Source organism: Meriones unguiculatus, chromosome 17 (assembly GCF_030254825.1).
Source record: "Meriones unguiculatus strain TT.TT164.6M chromosome 17, Bangor_MerUng_6.1, whole genome shotgun sequence".
Taxonomy (NCBI): domain Eukaryota; kingdom Metazoa; phylum Chordata; class Mammalia; order Rodentia; family Muridae; genus Meriones; species Meriones unguiculatus.
The window spans coordinates 11,611,600-11,623,572 of NC_083364.1; the positions used below are offsets into that span (position 1 = coordinate 11,611,600).

The following is an 11,973-nucleotide window of genomic DNA, read 5'->3' on the forward strand; positions in this document are numbered from 1 at the left end:
GGAGCCTCAATTGATCCATAAGATACAGCTGTAGGTCATATTCTTAATTAGTGATTGATGAGTAAGGGCTCAGCCCATTCTGAATGGTGCCATCCCTGGGCTGGTGGTCCTAGTTCTATAAGAAAGCAGACTGAGCAAGCCATGAGGAGCAAGCCAGTAAGCAGCACCCCTCCATGGCCTCTGCATCAGCTCCTGCCTCCAGGTCCCCGCCCTGCTTGAGTTCCCGTCCTAGTTTCCTTCAGTGATATGTAAGTCAAATAAACCTTTTCCTCCCTGACTTTCTTGTTGGTCACAGTGTTTCATTGTAGTAATAGCAGCCCTAACTAAGACATGTTGGTACCAGGATTGTGGGGTGTTGCTGTGAGACTGAGCTGACCGTGATGTTTTGGGAGGATTGCAGAAGGACTTAAAACTTTGGATGAAAAAACCATTGAGTGTTGACAGCTTAGTGGGCAGCTGTTGGAGCTTGGAAGATAAGGATGTTGAGAGCGGTGCTGACAATAGAGGCCTGGCTTGTCAAGTTTCAGAGGAAAGCAAAGACTCTGCTGGGCCATTTGTGTGAGGAATCTGTGCTGCCTGAACAACTGGAGCTGAAGAATCAGCTGTGATGAACAAAAGACCAGCACCGTTGAAGAGAAAGCTTTGTGTGACTGAGACAATCAGTGCTGGTCAGCCTCAGTTGAGGAACTAGCAGCTCTTAAGAGCCCAGCATCATTAAAGCCTTCTGGAAAGTGTTTTCTCATGGTCAACACACAGGTGCTGTGTTCCAGAGGTGGCCAAGCCTGTTGGCAACAGAACTTTGTAGTGTGCGAGTCACCCAGGTGGTACTGGTTTTGAAGGCCCGAAGGAGTGTGGAGATCAGCTGAGACTTGGCTCTGTGAGAAGCCAGGAGAGGCCACTGGTGAAGGTGCAGCCACAGCAGCAGTTGAAGGCCCAGGATTAAAGGGACCATGCAGAGAGCCTTTGAGAGGCTATTGGGGAAGTCCATCCCACTTGCAGTAACATAAGATGATCACCAAGAAGAGCAACAGCAATGGAATGGAGCCTTCTGGAGCTAAGAAGACAAGCCTTCTGGAGCTGCAGGGGGTGGGGCTGGAAAAGTGACCCAAGCCCCTTGGAGGAGCCCAGAAGATCATCTGCAAATATTAAACAAACCCACAAAAGAGAAACACGAACACAGTGTACAAATGTGGGGCAAAGCAGCCATTGGTAAGTCAGTGTAAGAGGAAAAGCTTGAGAAGACAGTGTAAACTGTGTCCTGTCCTGGTTTGGAATTTGCTAGATTGTGTATTTCCTTTAACGAAGTCAGTTTCGGGGAGTCTGTTCTTAAGGCAATGTAGGTTTTCTCTACTGTGTTCCTTGCTCTCTTCTGAGTCTTGCTCACTAAATGAACTGTGAGCATCTGAATTATTCTGCAGTCTGTTTCAGGCAATCTAAAGTAGACTTTGCTTACAAAAATAAAAATAAAAATAAGTTACTCTTCAGCGTTCTTCCAGCCACCCCCATTTCGCAGTTTCCAAGCCCCTTCCACATGTAACTGTTTGTTCCAGTGGCACCTCCTTTCCAGGTGTTCTACCCACATAGCACAGTTTGCTGAGGCTGCTGTAGCAAACTGCCAATGGAGCCATTGAGAACATTACAGCTTCTGTCTTCCTCAAAGCAGGAGTCTGTCTCTGGAAGGCTCTGCACCTCAGCAGCTAGGTCACATTGAGACACTCTGCTGTGTAAGACAATAGTCACAGGATCTAGAGATTAGGGTATGACCTGGAGAAGCGGGGCATTATTCAGCCTAACACATTTGGATGTTTTATCCAATGGCCCACATTTTCACACTGGTTGTTAGTGTGGCTTTAAGAGCATGGCATAATGGAAATGGACCAAAGAATATCTTTCAAAATAACTGACAAGGGGTTCTCAGAGATTGTAGGCCTGCATATTAATGTTACCTCATGTAACAAAACGAAGTTTCGTGGTTGACCTTAGGAGACAGGATGAAGTGTCAGCTTGCAGAGGGGATCATGCCTTTAAGGACGTCTGAGCAAATGGGGAGGTGATATCTATCCCCTTGACACACTGAATGCTTTGATGTACTTGTGGCTTCAGCACAAGACATTTAGTCTCTCCAGTCACGATACTAAATTCGTTCTAATGATGATGGTATTTTAGTTTATAATATACATTTTGCTTCAGAATATGATGGGTAGCCAGGGTTCAGTGACATTTGGGGTTCCTCGGTATAAGTGAAATGTCCTGTCATCTTTACATCTACAGCCACTAAAGTCTACCCCGCATACAGTAAGCTGCCACACATGACCGAGGATTGTCTTGGTCACCGCCTGCAACCGACCATGGAGAGAAACGTCTCAGCTCAGAGTCAAAAGAGAAAAGAATAAAATATATATTTTCCTAAAATTCTGAAATGGATAAGACAGCAGATGTGTCTGGTTTTGTTCTTTGACTACCAGGTTTGTATCTGTGGGAACATGTTTTCGAAGGCACTCTTGATCCCCCAGACGTGACTGCGCAATGGAGGGAAGGACAATTGATTGTAGGAAGAACACAGTACAGGTACTGTTAGACAACACTGACCTTGCCTGCCGTGTGAGGCCTCATGGACCTATCTGAGGGAATATACTCTCATAAGTATGCTCTATATTTTATCATATAGTATGCACAGTATATTTATACTTCTATAAACCTATTTTATATCTTTATGCTTCAGCTTGGGTACAAAACAGAAATCAATCCTGGGAATGAATAAATGAATAAATAAGTCCTGCTTACACTTTAGTAAACGTTTTCTTATTAAATTAGACATTTCAAAGTAATTTTGGAGGGAAAGCTGGAGAACTGCCTCAGTGGCAGATCAGTTGCCTGACATGTGCCAGGCCCTGGGTTCAGTCCCCAGTGCAGAGAAGAAAGAAACTAAAAGTCTGTAAATAAATTATGGGGAGGCTTATTTCTGTTTTGGTTTTAGCTGATGATATGGAAAACTTCATGTTCCACATTTCATACATTTGACTGGTAAATGAACACAATGTTCTATGCCTTAGAGGACGAAAGTAAATATTACTTTCATGATTTTCTTTTCGTTCGTAGTTAGGTTAACCAGGAAATACTCAGAGTCCAACTTTTACTTATTAAAACATTTTATGTCATATCTACTATGATTTACATAATTATGTAGGCTCCCTTTCTTTTCCAAAATTCAAAACTGTTTCTGTTTTGATTTTTAGATTCTAAAAAACCAGTGCATTGCCAACACTTTCAAGGATTTTACTTGTATTTAACTTCCTTATCACTGTATAATTTCTTAAGTTTCAAATAGAATTAAGATGATTTTAATTAGAAAAAACATAGTTTTATCATGAAGTTACTGTTTCCAGTTGGCTTTTAACGGAAATAAATATTAGTTGTTTTTACATGTTTACTTCGTTTTTGTTATTGTTGTTTGAAGACAGTGTTTTTCTGTGTAGCCTTGGCTGCCCTGGACTGGCTTTGTAGACCAGGCTGGCCTCAAACTCACAACGATCTGCCTGCCTCTGCTTCCTCAGTGCTGGGAACAGGTGTACATCACTGAACCCGGCTCGTCCCTGTTTGTCTTCAATTAAATATTTTAATATAATGTTAGTACATGAGTACAAGAATACATGTTAGATCATGGATACATGATCCAGTCCAACCTGCATTCCCTCCCTTCCAGTTCCTTCTCTGTACAACCCACCACTTCTCCCTTCAACCTTATGTTCACATGTGTGCCCACATACACAAATCGGCAGCCTGCAGCTACCAGCTGGTTTTGAGAACAGGTTTCTTGTAGAAGCTTAGTGATTAGGCTAGGCTGTCTGGACAGTGAGCACCAGGGATCTGCCTCTCCATCACGACATCAGCCTTTTATCTTAGTTCAAGAATTGTCGCTAGGTCCTCTTGCTCACGGGACAAGCACTTTGCCAACTCAGCTGGCTCCCTAGCTTGTCATTGATTGACTCTCTCAGAGGAATCATACATGCAGTGTAAACAGGTATTTAGCCTTATTGTTCTAATCTCATTGTAGGTTGTGTGTATACTCCTAAACTTCACACTAGTTAGATTTCACTGCTTGAAAGAATAAGTGGATCTTAGTGGCAGGAAGGCTGTCATAGAATGTGCAACACCTTGGGTTCAATGGCCAGTCCAAAAAAAAGTGAATGTCTGTTGCATGCATTAATTGCTTTCTGTGTTTGTAGTTGAGCAGTGAACATGTCAGTGGACTAACATTGCAGAGACGTTTCTGGAATTCAACTAGTCTATAGAATGGAATATGTGAGACTCTCATTTCTTCCCTGAAGGCACAGTCATGCATGTCATCCTTAAACTTATAATTAGTTGATATTACCACAGTGATAGAAAACATCGTTAACTACCACCAGGAAAGGCTAAGCCCAGTTTGCCTTTCTGAGGTTTGTATGCAAGATTTTACGTCATCATGGAAGAAACCGTGTTCTTTCCTCTTAGAGTACTTTGTAGTCAAGTTCTGTGACAGATTTTTAAAATACCTTATTAAACAATGAAAAGTAGTAGATAATGTATCCAAAATTAATGAAGTCTTATGGAATCGCACGTTGTAGTCTCAGTCAAGTTACACTGGAGCTAACTTAAGTGAATTCCAAAACTCTACTGTTTGCACAGTTATTTCAGACTGACATGATTCCTCTGGGCTCTCTATGTGGAAGTGCTTACTCTGAAGACATTTTTCAGTTGAGGCAAGCAGTAGAAAAATATATTGAACATTGTAAGTTCTGATGCTTACACATATGCTGAGTAACCCACAAGAGCAAATTAGAATTCTGTACATGATTATTTTCAGTTAATGGATTATCAGTAATAACCTTAGATGACTAAAACATAGCACTCATTCTGTACATTATACTACTCATACACAAGCCTTATTTTTATGATATTTTATAATGATAGTGTATAATAGGAAATTTTTGTGTTTTAAGTGTAGTAGCTAGGGGTTGGAAATACAGCTCAGTTGGTAGAACTCTCACTGAACATGCACACATCTGGCCTTGGTTCCCAGCCCCACATGGACAGGGAGTAGGGCGCACATTCCTATTCCTAGCACACCAAGAGTGAGGGCATCCGTAATTCTCTCCCTTAACTGGATGCTCAGGCATCTTTACTCCTTCTCTCTTGGGCCTTCCCTCACCCTGAGCTCTCTAGGAGGTGATCTCCCTACTCCAGGATGTTCTGTGCATTCCATCCTTCTCTTCTCAGACCATGTTCTGTCAGGTGCTGCCTCTCTCTCCTTCATTTTCCACCCCCACTACTCTCCGTTGATCCTCATCCGGAATTTCAGAACGGTTGTGGACACTCACTGTTTTCACTTCCCAACTGCTCATTCCCTTGCACTTTGAATCCAAACTTCAGAACACTTCGGTGGCAGTGATTGCTTGGGGCAGTGGATGACAGTGTGAGTTATGGAGCATGTCTATTCCTTTTATGAAGACTTAAAAATATATTGCAAAGAAGAAAATACAACATTCTCCCACTTGCTAACCACTCAGACTTAATATATCTCAGCTGTCAGGAATTCTTTATGTTTAACTTTCCTCCTAACAGAATTGTTTCCAATACAAGCCTTTTCTTTGTTTCCTACTCTTTTTATTCTTCATTAAATAGTTGCTATTAGGAATTTATTGTATAATCTCACTCACATTTTTATATTTCTACTGATGGAAGATATATAAGTATTTTTCAATACTTATTTTTATGTACTTTCATATTTACATAAAATTTTCGTTTAAGGGCTGGTAAGATGAGTTGCCGGGTAAAAGTGGTTGCCCTTAACTCAGACAACCTGAATTCAACCCCAAGGTCTGCATGGTGGAAGAAGAGAACCAACTCCTCCATGTTGTCCTCTGGCTGTCACAAGCACACCATGGCACGCATGCACAATAATCCATCAAATTATGATCAGAATCTCCTGAAGCTTGATGCTTTCCTTTACATTGTATCTTAATGCCTTGCCTTCAGTGAAGAAATGAGAGTCAACTCTCATATACTAGCTGAATTTCTACATCCAAAGCTTTCTATTATTCTGTCCCACTTGCTCAGAAGTACTTGCATTATACAAATTGCACTTCCAACGAGAATATTAATTAAATCTTCTTCTAGATTTTATATAAAACAATTGAAATTTCCTTTGTTCAGTTTTGTTTATCTCTTGCTTGTGGTGTGTTGTTTTCGACAGCTTCATCACTGGCCCGGGTGTGGTTCCAGGGTACTTCTCCATAGAGGTGGACAATGTGGTCCTTGTGTTAAATGGAAGAGAAAAAGCAAAGATCTCCATGCCACCCAGTGGTTACTGTATGCACAGAATTTAAAGCAAACCCAGAAACTGCAGCATCTAGCTGTTGTCTTGCTTGGAAATGAATACTGTGACAATGACTGGATAATGCAGTTCCTCAAAAGAAATGGAGGCTTTGTGGACCTGCTTTTCATAACATACGACAGCCCTTGGATTAATGGTGCGGATATTTTCCAGTGGCCTTTAGGTGTAGAAATGTAAGTACAAGATAAGAAAGGCATCCCTCGGGTGTTCTGAACAGAACAGGGAAGATGGTGTTTTAAGTGGCAGTAAGCTCACTGGTGATGAGGCAGGCCTATCTTTCCTACCATCAAAAAGAGTGGCCTCGAGTATCAGTGGCAATAGTAACTGCTTTGTTGTATTTTACCATCTTCTGAGGAGAACTGAAAAGTACTTGTTTGTTCTAAAAATGGATATAGGATAAAATTTTAAGCTTATTAGTGTCCTGAAGAGATGTTTAGCAGAGAATGAACAAAGACAGAGCCATAACTCTAGTGAAAACAAATACTGTTGTGGCAATATTTTTATATACTGTACAGACTTCCCTTGGGTTTGTGATTGGCTTACTTGATTTAATCTCAACTGTAAAAGCAGAAGATAATTAAATGATAGTTTAGGGTCCTCAATATATAATCATCCTCCAGTTTAAAAAAAAATGGAAAACATTTTTTAAACTTTCTGTGGATAGATTTTTAATAGTAAGTGATAGGCTCTCAGTAGTATATAAACTTTATGAGGTCAGGAGTTTTCTTCCCTGATTTAAAATAGTTTTGTAGAAATAGGCTATAGAGGTGGCTCAGCAGTTAAGAACAATTACAGCTCATATAGGAAACTCAGATTCAGTTCTAAGCTCCCACATGCTGTGTCTCATAGCCATGTGTGATTACAGTTCCAAGGCTCTGAATCCCTGTTCTGAACTCTGTGGGCGCTTGGCTACACATGGAGACAAGCAGGCACACAAATATACTAATATACACATAAATAAAAAAAAGTAAATTTTAAAATAATGCTTATACACAGTAGGTACTCAGATATTTGTTGAGGAAATGAATCATCTCACTGATCGAATTAAATCCGACATTCGTTATTATGTCACTGATTACCACCATTTGTAGAATCAGACTGCTTTATCTGTACAGATGTCACTAGAGAAATGCCAGGGAAATGTTGTCCACCCCTACATGGACAACATTCCAGGCGAACAGGTTTAGGCTGGGACCAGCGTTAAAATTTCAAAAACTTTGTAAGTACACCCAACCTTCAGATAAATCTATTTATTGAAAAGAGCCTGTATTTGTAGAAATATTTATACTTTTCCACATTGTATGACATCACCTACTCACCTAATAGAAGACAGAAGCATAGTAATTCTGGTGTTGTCAGCCTCACCCTGTTCCCGATGAGGAGACATTGGGTAGCATCTGGAAACGTTTTGGTTGTCTCAACTGAAGAGGGGGAATTATAACAACTGATGTCAAGGGGATAGAGCCCAGGAATGTTATTAAACATGGTGCAGTCTATGGCACTCTTTCAAACAAAAAGTTATTTGAGCCTTAATGCCATAATAATCTTGTGTACAGCATAGACTACAGGCACACATTTATATGCAAACCAGTGCCCATGGAATGAGCCCCCTCTGTATAATAACAGGTTTGTTGTAAGCGGTGATTAATATATATTCTAGTAAACTGCTGTTAGTCCTAAACAGCTGTATAACCAAATCACCACACAGAGACTGGGTTTATTTCTTTAACCTAGAACACAGTGCTGGGCAACAATTACTCCATCCTAAACCTCCAAGCCCTCATAGTTTCCTAACATTTAGATTTCCCATGTTATACTTGCTTTTTGTGAAATATTATGTCCAGGCCATCTCCACGTAGTTCCAAGATCTGTCCTCCAGCTCTCTCTCCTAGCTTTCCTCTCCTCCCACTGCCCTCTGGCTCCTCCCCTCTTTCCTGTCCTCTGGCTCCTCCCAGCTCAACATTGTGTCTAATTTCTTTATTTTGGCCTATTTGCAGACAGTTGAGACAGTATGCTTAAAATAAGTATCACAAGGCAATATCCGGATTGAAACCAGACGAATGGGGGGGGGGGGGGATCAGCATTTGAATGAACAAGGGTAAGGTGTTTACATTTCAAAAGAACGTTATACCAACACCGGTTTTATTCATTGGAATTTTTTTGAAATTAACTTTTCAGAGTTCATGATTATAACAGTACATTTTCTTTTTAGTGGACAAACAGGACTGTTTATGTCTGTGGTATACAATGTGCTTAGAAACCATTGTCCTTAACACATGGCTTAACAAGCCAAGCTGTGGGGCATCCTACCATATAGTAATTCATTACTTGCTTTTATAGATACAGAAAATTTCCCGTGGTTGAAGCCAGCTGGTCGATGCTGCATGATGAGAGGCCCTACATATGTAATTTTTTAGGAACTGTCTATGAAAACTCATCAACACAAGTACTAGTGAACATTTTGAAACAAGATGGAGGTGACAAACTTTGTTGGGTTTCTAAAAGAGAGCAGTAAGTTCAATGTTTGCATGGTTCTTTCCTGTTGCTCTCTAATCCGAATGTCACCTTGTGTACAAATAGGTTTCCAGAGAAACAATGGTAACTGCTTATTCCAGCCTCCTGTCTGATGGTACAGCGGTAACTAAAACTTAGGAAACTGGCTTTTCTCCAGTCTTTCCCATTATAATCAGGAAGCAAGTGTTGATGGTGTAATGGAAGTCATTTTGCAATAATTTCTTTTAGTATTAAATAAACACATGGAGTATAAAGCTGAGTGGCCAGGGAATGGAAGCCTAAAATATATGCTTCTAGATCTAGAAATTTATTTTTTAATTGTGACAGAAATTGCCTTCTAGATGGATATCACTAATTACAATGAATTTAATACAATTACTGTTAATGTAATTGTATTAAATTCATTTACTCAGAGTTACCAAACAACTGCCAAATGCCAGAAACCATCTTACTCATAATAACAGTGAAAACAAAACAAAAACAGTGCCCTCATAGCACCTGTTGGAGGAGACAAGTAAAACAGTGTGTGTCAGGAGATGATAATGCTGTGTAAGAAAAGAATTAAAGACAAGAAGGCCACAGAGAGGACTGAGGTGGAGGATAGAACATTTGTTTTCAGGTAGCGAAGGAGAGCACAAGGTGGAGGGCTACATTATATACAGGCCTGAAGAGGGCACAGGAGTCAGCAGGGTCCATTTAGAGAGGGAGCCAAGGCAAAGGACATAAGGCATTGGGGGGGTGCTTACACAGCAGCTGAAGGGCTGGTGAGTGAGAGGTGGTATGAGAGAGGAAAGTCTTACTGGAGGAAAAGCACTAATAAAATGGTTCTGGTTGAGCTGAGCTAGAGGTCAGGTAGTACCCTCTGTGCTCCTGCTGCTTCTAGACCATTCTGTCTTTCCGCACCCAAAACCCCAGTTCTCAGTCTCATGCCAGTGTGTGTAACTGGAACTCTGTAGCCCTGAGCCTTCACCTTCGCCTTACCTCTCTGATTCTTTAAAGACTGGAGCTCCAGTGCCCCTCTGGCTGACACCAGTCTTGTCTGAATTCTTGGTGACTTCTAAGTCTAGGCAATCCTTCCATCACCTTGGTATAAGGTTTCTTTCCTTGCTCCCCTTCATAGATCATAGGCTCCACTCAGCCATTTCCTGTTATGGTCATTTCCTAAATGACCACTTGTATTTCACATACCACAAGGTCTCTCCATGACCTCGAATTCAAGCATTTCTGTTGGTAACCATCCTATCTTGCCATTCCAACTCATTCTCTGTAATGGGACTCCACAGTTCAGCTGGAATTTACAACATGGTTTTTGCTATCCCCTGATTGTTCTTCCTGTCCCTGTATCAACTTCTGAATTACACAGCTTAAATTCTACAGTCATCCAGCCCTGCATACATGTTCCCCTTTCTAATTCCCCCATCTAGTGAGCCCTCCCTGTCTAGTCTCCCCTTCTGCCCACCCCATAGCCATACTCACGCAGCTCTGCATAAGTTCAGACAGTCTGAAAGCTGAAGAACCCATCACTCATGTGTTTCCTAAAGTATTCCCCCTTCCTCCTCAAAGACTGCTTTATACCTTCTGTCCTAACCTTTTGACACCTCCTCAGTCTCCCTTTAGAGACTGGTGCTTAATTCACTAAGAGAATACAAATGGAAAAGAATGCCAGGCTCAGCTTCTGCATGTATGTGGCCTATATATTCATTCCATTCTCAAGACCACAGCCAGATTGATTGTTAAAATGTTTATTGCTTATGTCGTTCCCTCTTCAGAACACTACAGTTGAGTCTTCTGTAAGCAGACTTTATGGTTTTTGACTGCTCATCTCAGTTCCTCTACTTCCACCTTGCTGGTCTCCCTACCAGTTCTTGGGGCTTCAGACTTTCTAGAAAATGTCCTGACTTAACTGAAAGACCTAATGCCCACCACTGGATAAAGCACAGCTGCATCAGAGTAAGACAGGAGGACACAGCACTTGGGAAATAAGATTGAATGAATACTACCCATTCAAAGATTGATCACTGGATATTTTTAAATATAAAGTAATAAAATGTTCAGATTATTTTCAAATGTAAAACAAAAAAAAAAAAACTTTTTTTAGGTAGTCTTACGTAGCACAGGCTGGCCTCAAACTCGGTATTTAGCCCAGGATGATGTTAAACTCCTGATTCTTCCTATGCCTCCAAACTTGTAGAATTAGGGAATTATATACCCAGTTTATGGATAGATGATGATCAATACTGGGTCTGAGTTCTAGCAGCTGGGCTATACCCACACCCCCAAACCTTAAAGAAGTTTTAAGAAATGTGTTTGGTCCAACATTTTCAATGCCTCTCATATTTATCATCTCTCTGATGTGTTCACATTTTTGATAACTGACATTAAAAGATTTGCTTCAAAAAAGATGCCATAGGAAAGTAAAACCTTACAGGGATTTCTTTGTTGTTTGTTTAATTTCCTAGGTGGCAGCCTCAGGAGACAAATGAAAGTCTTAAGAATTATCAAGATGCTTTGCTTCAGAGTGACCTCACTTTGTGTCCTGTAGGAGAGAACACAGAGTGTTACAGAATTTATGAGGCCTGCTCATTTGGCTCCATTCCTGTGGTAGAAGATGTGATGACAGCTGGCCACTGTGGAAACATGTCCAGTCACCACAGAGCTCCTCTGCAGTTACACAAGGCCATGGGTGCCCCCTTTATCTTCATCAAGGACTGGAAGGAGCTTCCTGCCATTTTAGAAAATGAGAAGACTGTAACTTTACAAGAAAAGATTCAAAGAAGAAAAATGTAACTTCACTGGTACCAACACTTCAAAACAGAACTAAAGTGGAAATTTACTAATATTTTAGAAAGCTCATTTTTTATGAATAATAAAGGTTAATCATACCTAGTTGTAAGTGTGTGTTCTTAAGTGTGAATATGTACAGCACTTGATAAGGCAGCTCCATCAACTCAGTTTCACAGAAGGGAACAAATGTTCTCCTTTTTGGCTACTGCTGTATATAAGATCAATGAAATGGCGATATTTTATGAGGCTGACCTGGCAAGATACTGAAGTGGTTAAAGGTGCTTACTCCCAAGCCTGAT

The 11,973-nt window shown here is 40.8% G+C and overlaps 1 pseudogene; it reads left to right on the top strand.

Annotated features, from left to right (window-relative positions):
* The first annotated feature begins 1,139 nt into the window (after window positions 1-1,139).
* LOC132648545 (ribitol-5-phosphate xylosyltransferase 1-like) lies at window positions 1,140-11,767 on the top strand (annotated as a pseudogene).
* Window positions 11,768-11,973: the final 206 nt, after the last annotated feature.